General features: G+C 35.8%; 1 protein-coding gene across 5 annotated transcripts in view; it reads left to right on the top strand.

Annotated features, from left to right (window-relative positions):
* The window catches only part of GRIK2 (glutamate ionotropic receptor kainate type subunit 2), a 1,079,206-nt gene that overhangs the window by 226,089 nt on the left and 834,973 nt on the right, over window positions 1-18,144 (top strand). Inside the window, exon 14 of one of the 5 annotated variants that reach the window (XM_072831954.1) lies at window positions 8,856-8,909. The exons of the other annotated variants lie outside the window; for them this stretch is intronic. The gene's annotated coding sequence lies outside the window, so the exon portion shown is untranslated. The remainder of the gene's footprint in view (window positions 1-8,855; window positions 8,910-18,144) is intronic. 5 annotated transcript variants of the gene reach the window in all.

Raw genomic sequence — 18,144 nt, 5'->3', positions numbered from 1 at the left:
AAATAGCTATAATAGAATGATGGAAAATGACAACCTTCATTCTAGAGAGAGAAAAGAAAGGATGGGGATTCAGAAGCAGGAGCAATGATTTCTAGTTGGAATAAATCAAAGAGAGCTTCTAGGAGGAATTAGATTTGGGCTAAACTTGGAAGATCATAAAGATTTCAATGTGTGGAAATAGTGGAGGCATTAAACCAAATATTCTACATGAAGAGAGCTGTATGAAAAAAGGATCCAGTGTGTGGCAAAAAAATCATAGAAGAGTCTCAGATTACACACAGCTCAGTTTAATCAGAGCATAGAATGTGTGAACATTAGTGGGAATATATGATTGGAAAGGTTGGCTAAAGGCCAAAAGGAATTTTTATTTTATTCTGTTCTTGATGGGAAACCACTCAATGTTCTTTAACTGGGAAGGAAATAATCAGAGCTGTGGTTCTGGAAGATTAATCTGGCAGTGGGTTATAAGACTGGGAGGTGGATAGGGATTCCAGTTAAGGGGTTATTGCAGTAGCCCCGGAAAGTTATGATGCATGGAGACTTTGGAGAAGCAGTAAGACTGGAAAGAAGTGGATGAGTAAAATATGCTGTTCATTCGTTCAATTAATAGATATTGGATACCATGGACTCTGCTGGGTTGTGAATTTATACTGCTGAGCAAGAAAGAAATGGTCTTTGCCTGTATAAAATTTACAGTATAGTAGCAGGCAGGAAACTATTCACATAATGTCAAAATCATGTAATTGCAAACACAGAATAGGCTACAAGGGAATATATTTGGTTCTAGAAGAGCGTGTAATGGAAAATCTGACCCAAACTTGAGCAGGCAAAGAAGGGTTCTCTGTAGAAGGTTTGTTTGATATGAAATCAGGATGGGTGAGAATTAAATATTAAAAAGGGAGAGAGATGGAGCAGTATTCTAGGCAGAAGGATAGGATATTCAAAAGCCTTGAGATGAGAAAGAACTTGGTATTAGGTTCAGGCAACTGGGAGGAGACCAGTGAAGTTGAGACAGAGGAAAAAAGAGAGAGAACAGTGTGAAATGAGACTGAGACCATAAGTAGGGGCAAGAGCACTTCAGGTCTTCTGGGTCAGTGCAAGCCTTTGTACTTTGTCTAAGATGAATGGATTTAAAACAGTAGAGAGACAGTTACTTACAAGTTAAGTAGACTACTCTGTCAGTTGCATGGGGAATGATTTTGAGGTGGGCAAAATGGATGTGAGACTGATACACTAGTCCAGGTATGAAGTGATAATAGCATGAACAATGTTGGCTTCAGAGGAGGAGAGAGAAGCAAATTATATGACTGATTTTTTTAAAGATTTTATTTATTTATTCATGAGAGACAGACAGAGAGAGAGAGAGAGAGAGAGAGAGGCGGAGACACAGGCAGAGGGAGAAGCAGGCTCCAGGGAGGGAGCCCGACATGAGACTCGATTCCGGGACTCCAGGATCACCCCTGGGCTGAAGGCAGGCACTAAACCGCTGAGCCACCGAGGCTGCCCAGCATTGTAAAATCTTGTAAAAGCAAAGTAAGTAAGTAAATATTCACGAGGACTAATTTAGTTAGAATCATTGAAGATTAAATTTTATTTGAGAATGCCTGGAACCCAAGACAAATAGGAAAGAATGAGTATCATATAAATTCATTATCTGATAGCAATAATAAAAGTAGGTGATATTAAATAATGAGTGGTTTCTATTATACGTGTACTGTCTCATTTAGTCCTCATTAAGGCCCATGAAGTAGTTATTACTCTAACATTTATTTTTCACTTAAGGGTACCTGGCCTACAGAGGGAAAGTAGCTTTGCTAAGATCACTAAGGTAATGAGTGGCAGAGTGCTGCTTAGAATCTGGCACTCTGACCCAGAGCCACACTCTTTTTACTAAGGTATGTGGATTTCATTTACAGTGACTCTTCAGAGAAGACAAAGTTTCTTTTGGTACCAAACTCTAAAATGAATTGGTCACATGGGATCTTGTGTAGGGGGGATTGAACAATGCTCTGGAAAATGTCTATGTACTTTAAGGAGATGTAGTAGCCATTGATGTTTTTGTTATCAGTGAATGTCCAGGTAGGTAGGATTCTTTAATACCTACTTCTTGGTTCATGTCTGCTGCATATACTAACAGCTTGCAGTAGCCCTTTGTCCTGCGAAGAGAATTTACCCAGATTCTGATTCCTGTCCTCAATTTTGAAAGCCTTCGCTTACCTGCTTTGTAGGATTTTCATTCTCGTCTCTTATAACTGCTTCTCTTCTGCTGAGCTTAGAACTGTTTACTTATTGAAATGGTCAGAATTTTTTTTAATCAGAAAAGTAATATTTGTTCATTATATAAAATTTGGAGAAGTCAAAAAATATAAAGAAGAAATCAAAGATCACTTTTAATCCCTTCACTCCTATATAACCACTGGAAACATTAGAAATCCTTACTGCATTTGTTCTATGGATTAACATATATTTATGAAGTATGTTCTGATTTAGGCTCTGTGTTAGATACTACGTATTAATATTTATATAGGTGAAATAATACTGTGAACTATGTTTTATAAAATGCTTTCCTTGCCTACAGATTTTGAATAATTTCCCACACTATTAAATATTTCTCTTTGAAATAAATGTGTTTCATCAGAAGGGTAAACATGCTATGTTTACTCAATTCTATATTGTTAGGTACCCAGGTTTTCTTCCCATTGTTTTGACAATTATAGGCAAACCTGCTATGAACATTGTACATAAATATCTATCTATCCATGGGTCTGGCTTTTGTCCTTAGGAAAATTCCTAGAAGGTAAATTGCTGTATTAAAAGGAATTTTAAAAATCTGATTATTTAGAAAAATTGACTTTTCTCCAGGGTACTGTGTCCTTTTATTTTCTTCTAAAGCACTTTTTTTGAGAGATGGTTGCACATATTTAATGTATGCTACTAAGTGAGTTTGGAGACAGTATATACCCATGAAACTATCACTATAATCATGGCTATAAACTTATCACCTCTAAAAGTATATATATGTATATGTATATACATATACAAATATATATATATATATATATATATATATTTGTTTATCTATTTATCTATTTATTTATATCCATGCTTTTCTCTTATGGTAAGATCACTTAACAGATTTACCTTCTTAGCAAAATTTTAAGTATACAATACAGTATTGTTAACTATAGGCCCTATGTTGTACAAAGCTTATTCATCTTGCATAACTGAAACTTTGTAGGGGATACTATATCTTACATTAAATGTGAATGTACATAGTAAATAACCCCGTGCCTCACACTTAGTAGTTTCTCAATAAATGAGAACTGTTATTATCCAAGATAAGCAAACCACAATTTGTCCTTGAGCTTAATTATGAGGAATATGATTATTAAATGGGAATATTTTCTTTAGAAAAGTAAACTTTTCACTACCTAATTTTCTTAAACAATTTCTGTGTTTATTCATGGTATTTTCAAATGATAATGATGATGATAAGCACTTTTTTAGATCAGGTACTGAATTAAAATTTTTTTGGTCTTGCATATCACTAATCTTCATAGGCATAGGCACTATTCTACCCATTTTATTAGAAAATTGAGACCAGAGGGGATTATGTGATATACCCAAAGTTACATTGAGCTTAAGTGGCAGAGCCAGGCTTCAAGGCAGATATTCTGATGCCAAAGTCTGCACATTTCACCATGACTCTATAAGAGAGAAGGAAAATAATGTCAAAGAATGAAAATGACCTGTGATAACATTTCTGTTGCTAAACTGATGACCTCAAGTTGGACAGTAACAGCTTATCCATAGTAGGCTAACCAATATGTTTTGTTTTTCTTTTTAAGATTTTATTTATTTATTTATTTGAGAGAGAGACAGAGACAGAGATAGTGACAGAGATAGTGATAGCATAAGCAAGAAGGAGAGGGAGAAGCAGGCTCTTGGGGGTTCAATCCCAGGATCATGAGATCATGACCAGAGGCAAAGGCAGATGCTCAACAGACTGAGCCACCCAGTTACCCCCAACCAATACTTTTTCTGTATAGTTTCTTCCCTCTTTTTTTCTATTTCTCTTTTATTTTTATTAAGCCCATCCCCAGGTTGCTTAGTTTTTTTTTTTTTTTCTCCATTACTGCCGTCAAAATTGCCTTTATGAATGGGTCTCATAAATCATTTATTTAAGATTTCTCAAGATTTGCAACTGTATTTTAATAGGAGCCAGCATTTTAATTCAAATCCACGTAAGTAAAATGATGACATTTTAAACTTTCGATAACTAGTGGGGTAATTAAATTTGTGGGGACAGAAGAATCTTTCTGAAAGGACACAGGGTAGGCAGCCATACATATCGTTTACTCAGAACACCAGCCTTTAAGTTTGATGTCTTCTCTCTTTCCTCTTTACCTTCTTCCCTGACTTCTTTCCTCAGCTATTTCTTGAGAGCAATTTAGGAAAGTAATAAAAATGAATGCATCAATGCTTTGAGAAACAAGCAAAGTGATTGAAAAGTGATGTTTATGTTGATTACTTTCTTTTTCTTCAAGCTTTTGGTTTTTGGCTTTAGGACCTTTGGTCCACAGAAAGAGCATTATGCTAGACTAGTTCATATGAGGAGTAATGGAGATAGACAAAAAACTGGAAGAGCAGGAGTGAGGCAGCCACAAGTATTAGGAACCTTCACAGTGTCTGTTTTAACCCTTTGAGGCTCAGTGGTAACTATCCTGAAAGGAAGGATCTCCTTGAATTAAAGGAGCTTGTTTAAGAAAATGATGGATTTGCAAGTCTTCCTCCCTCCTACCAGCTATGACACTGTCTGGCCCTAAAGTTTTTGCCATGGTTCTTACTTCAAGGTGATAAAAATATATGTAGGAGTGGAAATATTCAAGGACATCATCATTCCCGATTTTTTCATTTCATTTTCCAAGTGAGCGGAGGATAATTTTGTGAGGTCATGGGATATGTAAGTATACACTTGTAGGTAGAATTTGTATGCAGTGGCCCTGGTGATTTCGAGAAACTGCCAAGGATCATCCAAACCCACTTTTGACTTCTACTATAATCAACCACCCAACCAACTGAACAACCCGAGGAATGCTACTGGACAGTGGGGCCTTTGATTTGTATTTCCCTGATGGCAGTGAAATGGGGTGACTGGGTGACAGGCACTGAGGGAGGCACTTGACGAGATGAGCACTGGGTGTTTTACTATACGTTAGCAAACGAACTCCGATAAAAAAAAAAGAAAAAAAAGTGGGGGCAAGCTGACAATTTTTTAATGTTATCAGTAAAGTTTTCAATGCCTAAATTTATAGACAAATTACTAGTTTATTCTGTAGTTGTTAGCTTAGGCTCTGCAATATCATAAATATCAAGACCTCATGACCTAAGACCACAGCAGAGTTTAGTTGGTATACCTTAGTGATTCACTATTCTCTGGCTGTATTTTGAGATCATGCATGGGTCCAACCAACTGAGCTAATTGGCTTGGTTATATCATGATTTTTCAGTGAAGGAAAGTGGTTGGTAGAAAGGGAGAGGATTAAACTCTTGTTTCTGTTCTTTCTAAGACTGCTATGTTCTACTGCCAGCTCAATTTTGTGCCATAGTTTGTAAAATGTAATCGGTGGAAGGGGGGTAGAAAGAAGACTGAATTCCTTCCTTCAGCTCCATAACAGATGCACCAAGAGGAAGTAAAGCTCTTTCATTCCAACTCAATAGTGTTTATACTCTCATTTTGACAACTGTGTTCACTTTTGAACAATTTAAGTCGAAATAAAGAAAGAAGTGATAAGCATCTCTGAAATGTGGATTGGAAAAGTTTGCTTTGATAGCCTGTATAAATGATCTGCTAGTTTGATTTCCAAGCAGCTTGCAAAGTTTACCTTCTCCACACATTTTCCTCTCTCAAACCTGTAATTCTAGCTGCCCTAAAGAAGAATACCATCTGTAATCTCAAGATCACAATCACCGTGGTATTGGAATCAAGTTACACAAAATCTTAAGGTCAAATATGAAACTTAAAGAAATCTTTTCAGTTCTCTGATATGGCCTTGTTGAGTGGACCTGGAAACTTGTAAGGAATTCTGAAGACAGTAGAGCGAAACAGTATTTGTATTCCTTCCCCCATCCAAAATAAACCTAGAAAGGATGCAAAATGGTGTAGAAACACAGCTCTTCCAAATTCATTTAGGCTATTTGGGCCTCTTCTGCTAACACTCATACAGAGCCTTAATACTTGGATATGCCCATCCTAGTCCTAGTCTGGACACGTGGAAATGTTTGTAAATTCCTGCCAAGCAAAGACAGGAGAAGGGAGCCATCTGGTGTGGGAGGTGTGTGCTGGTTAACTGTATCAGGAAGCAGGTGGCTAAGCTGCAGGAGGTTGCAGGCTGACAACTAGAGACAGGGCACTTTGTCGGTAGGATGGACACCGAGACACTAAAGTAAGAGAAAGGAGTTTACCAAACTGGGTGAAAGAGTTTCAGTAGGAGAAACCGCTTTTTACTCTGGTTACATTTTGGCTAGCATTCAATTCCATTCCACAAACGTTTATTGAGTGCCACCACAGGGAAGACATTATGCCTTTTGGGAAATAAATAAGAAGAAATGTCATGGAAGAGAAGGAAGAGTAATTCTTTAGAGAAGAAAGAATCTTAATGGGCATGATGCCTCATAACCCCCAAAATGCCTGTGAGACCATGGCAGGCACTGTACAGATTATCCTGAAGCTGCATTCCTCCTGCTGTAGGAAGTGGCAGTGTGAAATACGCAACTAAATAAAACTAAACCTAGGTTTGTTTTATAAAGAGGGATTTTTCCTGTATCTTAAATACATATGTATTCTCTCAGGTTTGAATTTTTTTTTTTAAATTTTTATTTTTTTTTATTTTTTATTTTTTTTTATTCATGATAGGCACACAGTGAGAGAGAGAGAGGCAGAGACACAGGCAGAGGGAGAAGCAGGCTCCATGCACCGGGAGCCCGACGTGGGATTCGATCCCGGATCTCCAGGATCGCGCCCTGGGCCAAAGGCAGGCGCCAAACCGCTGCGCCACCCAGGGATCCCTCAGGTTTGAATTTAATGTCTCTCTCTCTCACACATACACACACACACTGTCCTTCTCAAATGCAGTTTATGTTAACCATTTAAAATTTTGTTACTCTAAGTTTGTGTAAGGTTGGTGCCAAGTAAAAATGGGTATGGAAAGGGTTATAAAAATAAGCACAGAACAAATACAGAAAACTTATATTTATAATTTTTCTATATTTATATCATAAATATAGCATGTTCATAAAATAAACAATATGTTTATTACTTTATAATAAAATTATAGTTGAAATAAATTTCATTAAATAGATGAAGAAGTCAAAACTCAGAGAATTAAATGACTTAACCAAAGGTCATACAACTCAGAGGTAAAATTGGGGACAAAATCAGTTCACATGCCTTTCAATCTAGAGGTTTTAAAAATGACAACTTGTTACTCTTTGAATATGAAAAACAAAATACATTTTATTGGAAACTGTGGGTTATCATCATCTTTCACCTCCTTTTCTTAGGTATTATCTGGGACTCAACAAATTCCTTTCCTGCCTTGCATTGTTGCCCTTCTGCTCTATACATGCTTTTAATAGATTAATCTTTATTTTTGAAAATATGTGCAACCTTTATTCAGTAGTCATTTGATAAAGCTTTAGCATTTTGTTTCTTTATTCTTTCACATTCTACTAACAGATTAAGTTTTTTTATTTATTTTCTAAATTGGCTGTCTATTCACAGCTAAACTTCCTGGAAGTATATTTTGGCTGCATCTGGAACACTGGGATCATTGCAGGTTAATGTGAAAATACCTTTTGATAGATTATCTTTGCACAATATTCTGCCAAAATGCCTCGGCCCCAAATCACTTAATTTCTAGGCTACCCCATGTAATGAATTATACTGTCATGGGAAGTGCCACTTCAAAGGACATCAGAAAGAACCAGAATGTTCTTGAGTATGTTTCCCAGTAAAGTGATATAGGTGGGCGGGGAGCAGGGGGTGGGGAACTGGGTGACGGGCCCTGAGGGGGGCACTTGACGGGATGAACACTGGGTGTTATACTATAGGTTGGCAAATCGAACTCCAGTAAAAAAAATACACAAAAAAATCTCTTTTTAAATCTAGAATTCTGTGGTGTAGAATCTTCAAAAATATTTTTATAATTTATGTATGGTGAGCTACAGGGAGATATTAGAAATAATATACATGATATGATGGAAAAAGTGTTAATACTCAGTTTGGGGGATGGTTTTGAGATATATATTTTTTCTTACAACATTAAAGTTTTAGGGGAAAAAAATAACAGAAAACTAGGGAGAAGGAATCAATGTTTTAGGTAAGACTTAATTATAACTTAGAAAAAAATCTGTTCTTGCTTTGTATTTTATTTACAATTATTCTTACAAAGACATGTTAGATGAACCATCCTTTCTGGCAATATATTGAATAATGAGAGTGATATGATGATACTGTGGTCCTGATAGCCTATAAATAGTCAGTAGGACCCTGGTGAGAATAATATAGTTTATTTCTGCTGCTTAAGCTTCAGTGTTCTCCTGCTCTCTGTACATTATAAATTTGCTTTGAGTCTTCCAACCACAGGTTAGGATTCTTTATACATGTATATACTTTGATACTAGAGTTAAGGTCTTACAAACAATTCTTTAAAATATCCTCTACATTTCCTCTAATAATTAACATTTAGACTGTCTATTACATTCAAGGCCTTGTCTTAGGGACTTTAAAGCATAATATCATTTCTAATCCTCCCAAGAACCTAGAAGGCACCACTTTTATCTCCATTTTACAGGTGAGAAAACTGATGCCCACAGAAATGAAGTTAATTGCCATGGTCACCCAACCGGTAAGTGGGAAAATGGATATTTGAGTCCAGGTCAGTCATACTCAGAGGTTATGCTCTCCATCACTGTGCTCTGATACTTCAGTGATGATTCCATGGTTCATATAAGCTTCTTCACAAGTAATTGGGAGGCAGCAATGCTCTTTGTGATTGGCCTCTACTGTCAATAGGTTCATAAAAATGGGTATTAAGGAGTAAAACAAAGATAAAATCTCCTGTGATCCTTGAGAAGAGACATTGAGATCATCTAGTGACTTGCTAAGAGATAGCAACAGTAGTGCTGCCTGAGGACTTGTTAGAAATGCAGACTCTGCCTCCCTTTCACTCAGCATACTCAGAATATAGCAGGATAGTTTTCACATGCAAGGACCAAAGAACCCTAGACATCTGAAAGAGCATCTGTCAGGGCTACTGAGAGCCTGAAGCACTCATACCACCCACCTCAACCAGAGACGCTCAGGTTTGACTTTTTTCCCCTTTGTTTTGAACTTTTGTCAAATCTGAGACTCCAGTATTTCATTTGAAAACTAAATTTTGCTGCTTAAAAAAAAAAAAAGAAGTTGAAAACCACTGATCTATACATGATCATGAGGTTTATACATGAGAAAAACGAAGTTCAGTTAATGACTTGCCCCAAGCAAATTATTGGCACAGAACCAATAATGTGGAAGTGGGACCCACAGCCCAACTTTTAGGCCTTTGGATTAAAAATATTTGAGCAGTATTATATAGGAACCAGGAGACTGAGGTTTTATCTAGAGTTAGCTGGATGATTCAGAGTTAACAGTTGAATTTCTCTATGTCTTAGTTTTTGTGGCTATAAAAAAAGAGAAAGATGGTATTTATAATTTTTATAGTCTTTTCTAGCTTTTATATTTGAAATTAATATTGTCACCCATTTCCTAAAATCTTATTTCTAAAACAAGTTTAAAATTAACATGAAAATAATCCTATAGCAAAAGAAATTAAGTAGTACACAACGGTCTAAGGAAAAATTAAAAGTCTTCCTTCTTCCCTGCTGCCACCCTTGGTCTGTGCCACACCATCAAGAATTAATGGTTTCCATTTTTTAATTCTAATGATTCCGATTTAAACAGTGTACTTGAAGCTTAATTTTTAGATTTACCAATCAACAATATTTATTCCCTTTTTAAAGATGAAGAATTTGTTCCATCGAAACTACCAGCAAATTCTTCACTTCCTTCCCACTTTTCTTTTTGTTATGTTTCATTTTGTTTTTCCAGAGGTTATCTTTATGATTTGAAGTAGCATACTCTCCCTTTATGTAACTGCTTTAGAGAATATCTTCTTATATTTTTCATTTCTCTTATTATAAACTGCTTATTAACACTGCTTTGTAGATTGAGTTTAAAAATTTAAAAGCTAATAAACAGTATTTATAGTAATATGATTATATAAACATTGTTCATACATGTGGCAGATAGACTCTAGAGTGGCCTCCATATTTATGTCCTGCCCTTGAGTATGAGTAAGACTTTTCTCTTGCTTTCAGCAATAGAATATGGCAAAGGTGATGGGCCGTTACTCCCATGATTACATTATGGTGTGAGTGTGTGCACGTGTATGTGTATTTCTGTGGGCTCTGGCTGACGGCCATCATAAAAATGGGAACCTCATTCTTTCAGCCACAAAAAAGTTGAGCTCTGTCAGCAAACTTGAATGAGCCTGGAAGTAGATATTTCCCCAGTCCAACCTCCAGATGAGAATGTAGCCAGGAGGAAACCTGGATTGTAGCCTTGTGATACCTTGAGCAGGGGACCTAGTAGGGTACCCAGCTATGCCTGGACTCCTGACCATGGACATACTCATAACTGGTTATGAAGCAGTAGAAAACAAATATAAAGTAGAATTATTTTATCTGTAATGAAGGCAATGTAATTTTTTGTCACTACATTTATATTGACCATAGAAAGAACATCCAAATATTTTTTTTTATTTTTTTTTTATTTTTATACATGTATTGTTAGTTTTTATTTCTTAAAAATTCAGTCAAGACAGGAATCTTCATTACAAATGCAAAAAGCTGAGTTTCATAAAAGGTAAGTGACTTGTCCAAGGTCACAGAGCCAGTAAGTAAACAGCAAGGATGGAGAGCCATAGCTGCTTGATAAAAGCCCAGGCTTCTTCCTCTTATACTAGTGGTCCTGTGCAGTCCTGGTGGCCAAAAATACTGAGATCAAGAGTAGGCTGAGCAAGCAGATTTCCTTATGCCAATTTGCAGTTTCACCCCAAGGAGATACACTGTTATCTGCTTTATATGTTGATGTTTGATGGCATGCTTCATTTGTATAAATGTTCTGCTTTTATTTTTTTTTATTTTTATTTTTTTTTACTTTTATTTTTATTTTTATTTTTTTTTAATTTATTTTTTATTGGTGTTCAATTTACTAACATACAGAATAACACCCAGTGCCCGTCACCCATTCACTCCCACCCCCCGCCCTCCTCCCCTTCTACCACCCCTAGTTCGTTTCCCAGAGTTAGCAGTCTTTACGTTCTGTCTCCCTTTCTGATATTTCCCACACATTTCTTCTCCCTTCCCTTATATTCCCTTTCACTATTATTTATATTCCCCAAATGAATGAGAACATATAATGTTTGTCCTTCTCCGACTGGCTTACTTCACTCAGCATAATACCCTCCAGTTCCATCCACGTTGAAGCAAATGGTGGGTATTTGTCATTTCTAATAGCTGAGTAATATTCCATTGTATACATAAACCACATCTTCTTTATCCATTCATCTTTCGTTGGACACCGAGGCTCCTTCTACAGTTTGGCTATCGTGGCCATTGCTGCTATAAACATCGGGGTGCAGGTGTCCCGGCGTTTCATTGCATTTGTATCTTTGGGGTAAATCCCCAACAGTGCAATTGCTGGGTCGTAGGGCAGGTATATTTTTAACTGTTTGAGGAACCTCCACACAGTTTTCCAGAGTGGCTGCACTAGTTCACATTCCCACCAACAGTGTAAGAGGGTTCCCTTTTCTCCGCATCCTCTCCAACATTTGTTGTTTCCTGCCTTGTTAATTTGCCCCATTCTCACTGGTGTGAGGTGGTATCTCATTGTAGTTTTGATTTGTATTTCCCTGATGGCAAGTGATGCAGAGCATTTTCTCATATGCATGTTGGCCATGTCTATGTCTTCCTCTGTGAGATTTCTGTTCATGTCTTTTGCCCATTTCATGATTGGATTGTTTGTTTCTTTGGTGTTGAGTTTAATAAGTACTACAAAGCTGTGGTCATCAAGACAGTGTGGTACTGGCACAAAAACAGACACATAGATCAGTGGAACAGAATAGAGAATCCAGAAGTGGACCCTGAACTTTATGGGCAACTAATATTCGATAAAGGAGGAAAGACTATCCATTGGAAGAAAGACAGTCTCTTCAATAAATGGTGCTGGGAAAATTGGACGTCCACATGCAGAAGAATGAAACTAGACCACTCTCTTGCACCATACACAAAGATAAACTCAAAATGGATGAAAGATCTAAATGTGAGACAAGATTCCATCAAAATCCTAGAGAAGAACACAGGCAACACCCTTTTTGAACTCGGCCATAGTAACTTCTTGCAAGATACATCCACGAAGGCAAAAGAAACAAAAGCAAAAATGAACTATTGGGACTTCATCAAGATAAGAAGCTTTTGCACAGCAAAGGATACAGTCAACAAAACTCAAAGACAACCTACAGAATGGGAGAAGATATTTGCAAATGACATATCAGATAAAGGGCTAGTTTCCAAGAACATCCAAATATTAAGGCCTGTTTCCTTCTGAATTACTTTATCTAGTTTTAGTAAGACCTTAGGGACAGTAGGGTGAATTAATCATAGTGCTCAGTTATTGACAAGTTACTGTCCTTTGTTTACATGATTGTTCTTTATTGCTTCATTGCTTTTATTCCTCACTTCTCACTTCCATGCTCTCCCTACCACTGGCAACTATTCTAATATGTTAAATATGTATCTGTTTGCTTACATGTGTTCCAGAAAAACAAGAATTGCCTTTTGGAGTGTATGTATATTTTATTGCTCATAATGCATTAAATTATAGATCTCATTCATTTTCTGACTTTTTTTTAAACATTGTGTACTTAAGGTCCAACATATTGCTATGTGCAAATCAAGTTCTTTGTGTCAAAAGCCTCATAGTACTCCATTGTGAACACCTATTCTATCTAATTTATCTATTTTACAACAAGGGATAATTCTTTAGATCCCTGACATCACAAATGATGCTATTTATGGAGTTTTATTCTTTTATGAAAAGTTTATAATATATTTATTGATTAGGTAAAAATATAACTGGGATTTTAATTGAGATTTAATGAAGATATAGATAAATCTGGGAAAATTACTATCTATATACTATTAAGATGTCCCTTATAGAACATGGAAAGACTCTATTTTATTTACATAATCTTCTGTGTTATTTATCAGGATTTTAAGTTTGTGTATTTCTTGCCTTCTTCCCTCTCTGCTGATTCTATTGAGGCTTTTTGTTTCTCCCTAGTTAAATGATGACATCCTTTACAAATAAAGGAATATTTATATTTCCTTTTTCAATCATGCATTTTTTATTCCTTTTTGTTTCTTACAGAGTTTTCTAGGATTTCTCTTGCGGTTGGATCAGTAGCAAGTTGTAGGGGTATTTCTTTTCATTCCTGATCCTTAAAGGGGAAGCATGTAGCATTTCTTTTTTAAGTATAATGCTTACTATATACTTTTAAAACAACTTTATTTAGGTATAATTGACATACAATATTTAATGTGTATAATTTGGTAAGTTTTTACACACACACACATTTATGAAATCACAATCAGGATACTATAATCAAGATAATAAACCTTTCCTTCATCAACACCCAAAGTTTTTCTTATGCCCCTTTGTAATTCTTCCCTCTCATACTTCTCTGGGTCCTCACACCCTTCCCCCAACATCCCCATATATGAGCAACCACTGATCTGATTCTTTTTACTATACATAAGTCTACATTTTCTAAAATTTCATATAAATGAAAGTATGCATTATTCACTCACATTGTTTTACTCAGCTATTTAGATTTATCCATGTTGTTGCATGTATCAATAGTTTTATTATGATTAGTTTTCCATTTTATGGATATACTATAATTTGTTTATCTATTCACATTTAGATTGTTTCCAAGTTTTTCAGTTATTATCAATATATTGCTAAGACATTTGCACACTGTACTTTAATGAACCTATGCTTTTATATCTCTTGGGGAAATGCATAGGAATAGAATGCCTGAGTCATATGATTGTTGCCTGCTAAATTTAATAAGAAACTGCCAAACCATTTCACAAAAATGTTGTCCCATTTTACATTACCACAAGCAATTGTTCTACATCCTTGTCAGGATTTGATGTTATCAGGGTTTTATTTTGTTTTGTTTTGTTTTGTTTTGTTTTGTTTAATTTTAGCCATTCCTTATGTGTGTAGTGGTATCTGTGATTTTAATTTGTATTTCTCTAATGACTAATGATATTGACTATCTTTTTACATATAGATGGCTCATTTGTCATCCATATATTTTCTTTGGTCAAATGCCTGCTCAAATATTTTGTATATTTTCTTTTAGATTGTTTTCTTATTATTGGGCATTTTTAAGAGTTTTATTTATTTTTTAAGAGTTTTAAATGATATATTGTTATAAATTCTTTATCAGATGTTTGATTTTTTAGTATTTTCTTTCAGTCTGTGGTTTGTCTTTCCTTCTCTTAAAAGAGTCTTTGAAAGAACAGAAGTTCTTAACTTTGATGGAGTTTAATTTATCAATTTGTTCTTTTAACATCATCCTTTTGATGTATCTAAGAAATCTTTGCCTAATTCAGCATCATAAACATTTTCTCCCATGTTTTCCTACAGAAGTTTTATAGTTTTATACTTTACATTTAGGCCTGTGATCCATTTGGATTTAACTTTTATTTATATTGAGAGGTGTGGATAGAAGTTTATCACTTTTTGTATGGATACCAATAATTTAAGGACCACTTGTTGAAAGACTATCATTTTTCTCCAAATTGTTTTGCATTTTTTTTTCAAAAATCAGTTGAGCACTTTTGTGTGTGTGTTTATTTCAGACTCTTTTTTTTTTTAATTTATGATAGTCACACAGAAAGAGAGAGAGAGAGAGAGAGAGAGAAAGAGAGGCAGAGACACAGGCAGAGGGAGAAGCAGGCTCCATGCACCGGGAGCCCGACGTGGGATTTGATCCCGGGTCTCCAGGATCGCGCCCTGGGCCAAAGGCAGGCGCCAAACCGCTGCGCCACCCAAGGATCCCTCAGACTCTTTATTAATTCTAATTTCTCTATTTTTATGCTCATTCCATACTTTTGATTAATGTTGTTTTATATTGTTTCAAGTTCAAGTAATATAAATCTTCCAACTTTGTTCTTTTTTGAAGTTATTTTGACCATTCTATATCCTTTGTATTTTGTATGAATTTTAGAATTGGCATGTAAAGTTCTATAAAAAAAGGACTGCTGGGATTTTGAATGGATTGCATTTAATATACAGGCCAGTTTTTGGGAAACGGAATCTTTACCAGATTGAGGATTCTGATCCATGAACACAGTATACTTCTCATTTATGCAAGCCCTTCTTATTGTTTTCAGCAGTCCCTTGTAGTTTTCATTTATAAATTTTACATAGCTTTTTTCTAATTTTTCCTTAAGTACTTTGTTTTCTCTGATGCTATTTTAGATGGTATTGTTATTTTTAAAATTTCAGTTTCTGACGTTAGTGTACAACAGTATGATTGACTTATATGTATTGACACTGTATCCTCAATTTTCTAAAACTCACTTCTTACTCCTAGTCTCTTTCTTGTAGATTTCATAGGATTTCCTTTACAAGCCATCATATTGTAGATGAACAAATCTGAATACCACTACTCTCTGTTTCTTATCATCTTTAGCTTCCTTCTCTTAGGACCTCCAGAACAATGTTGAGCAGATGTGGTGGGAGAATGGATATCCTTGCCTTGTTCCTGATATTAGCTTACATGAAGGGGGAGAGCTGCCTGCCACAACAATATCTTCCCCAATTTCTCCTTAATCATATCTAGTGGCCAGGCCTTTATAGCAGGAGGTATTTCTGAGCCTAATCTGCCCCTCCCTTTATCATCAGCAGGAATTAAGTTTTAGGTTGAGCTCAAATGAAATTACTAAATTATAGACCGTGTTGCTGGACCTAGTTGAAAATTTTCATTTGTTTGTTTGTTTTTAGTGAGCCTGGGACAATGCTTTCCTATAGGCATAGTAAAGCTATAGTTCAGAATCCTTGTTTTTACTCACTGTTCTTTTTATCTCTCCAAAGCCTATTATGTGCATATTACCTGCATGCAGAGTGTATAAAAAAAATAAAAAGTTACTTTTGGTTGTTATCACAATCCCAGCATTGGATGAGTCCTTTGGTTATTGTAGTAGATAAAACAAATTCTGTAAAGTACAGAAAACCCTGTGTACTCTAGAGAGGAGGGAAATATTTTGTTTTGTTGGTGGAGTCTTGGCTTCTTTCTATTCTTATTCTAAGTTCTTCTACCTCCAATGAGAGGTTTTCCAAGGGACAGAGGAAGGAGTCATACCCAAACCTAGAGTGGACACAGGTGAAGGGACATGAATAGTGAAGTCTGTCTGAAAGTAGAGATGTCAGGGGCTAGGTTAAGGTACTTCTGTCCATCTGGGTCCTGGCATCTGGCCTGATGTGGTGGCTTTAGTGTAGAGGCAGGCAGGAGTGCCTGGTGGAAGGCTGTGCCCTTCGCAAACTTTTATTTTCAAAATTTTATTCTGGGGAATGATTATCAGTGGGTACCCATACCATTAGGTGAAGAGTTTACTGTGGGGATCAGGTAGTGACACTTCTCCAAGGGCCCATAGTTAACTGAGTACTGAAAACACAGAACTGGATCAGATTGTGTTCATGTTAAGGATCTTATAAACTTGCCGAGGTTGGCAAGGGCAGATGGGCAAGGGTTGGGCAGACGTGGGTTGGGCAGACATGCAATCACATATATGCAGTACATTATAATAGGTGTTACAGATAAAACTGCATGTGGTAAAAAGTTATGGGACAAAGGAGAGGTGACTAAATGTCCTAGAGAGGACAAAATAAATCAGAAAGCTAGGGTGATGCTTGAGCTGAGTATTGAGAAGCATTTAGGGGCTTATAGGCAGCCAGGCACAGCACCAATTGTGCACACTAATGACACATTGTACTTTTCTTCTGGAGCACTAACAAATTATAATTTATTAACAATTTGTTTAAAAAGGCTTTATATTGCATTTTCAATTTGAGAACTAAGCTCTTGTTCACCATGATATATATAGACTTCTGTGGCTTTATTTCCCTCTGTAGATATTTTAAAACTTTTTATTATGGAAATTTTTAAAGATATGCAAAAGTAGTAAATGTTGTTTAACGAACCCTCCCATATCTCTCACCAGCCTCAATAATTTCTAATATAACTGTCACTTCATTATAACATGTAACTAATTAAATATCATTTTCTAATATTGTTTAATACCCAATCCATATTCAAATTTGCCTAATTGCTTCTAAAATGTCTTCTTCGATTTGTTTTGTTGGAAATCAGGACCAAAACAAGATCTACCCATTGCATTTTGTTATTAAGTCTAATCAGTAATTTTTAGTCTGTAATAGTCATCCTAACTTTTTTCTTTAATCTCACTCATTTGCCCTAGAGAATGTCCCATTTCCTGGATTTGACTAATTGCCTCTTTGGGATATGATTTAACTGGCTCTTCAATTTGTTTGTTTCCTGTAAACTGATTTTTGGCTTGAGTAGCTTGATTAGATGGAAGTTCTACTTTTTTTCTAATAACAATTTATAGGTCAAGGTGGATATTTTCTAATTTATCACATCCATATCATGAGGCACATATTGTCCAATTTTTCCATTATTAGTATCCCATCATAATTTGGAAGGACTTTACTGATGAGGTGGCATTTCAGTAGGGTTTTGAAAGAGTCCTGTCAAGTGGTCAAGGAGAATGGCACATCCCAGTTGGAGGGAAGAGGGAACATAAAGACAAAATCGTCATACAAGGGCATGATATAAAAACCAGCAAGTTTTGTTTTTCTGTTTAATCTCAGATTTAGGATTGGTAATGCCCTTCAATTTGAGGATTGAATTTTAACTCAATTTCATTCACCATTACTTTTAGGAT

Source organism: Canis lupus, chromosome 7 (genome assembly GCF_048164855.1).
Source record: "Canis lupus baileyi chromosome 7, mCanLup2.hap1, whole genome shotgun sequence".
NCBI classification, from domain to species: Eukaryota; Metazoa; Chordata; class Mammalia; order Carnivora; family Canidae; genus Canis; species Canis lupus.
This window is presented reverse-complemented; position numbering and strand designations above follow the sequence as displayed.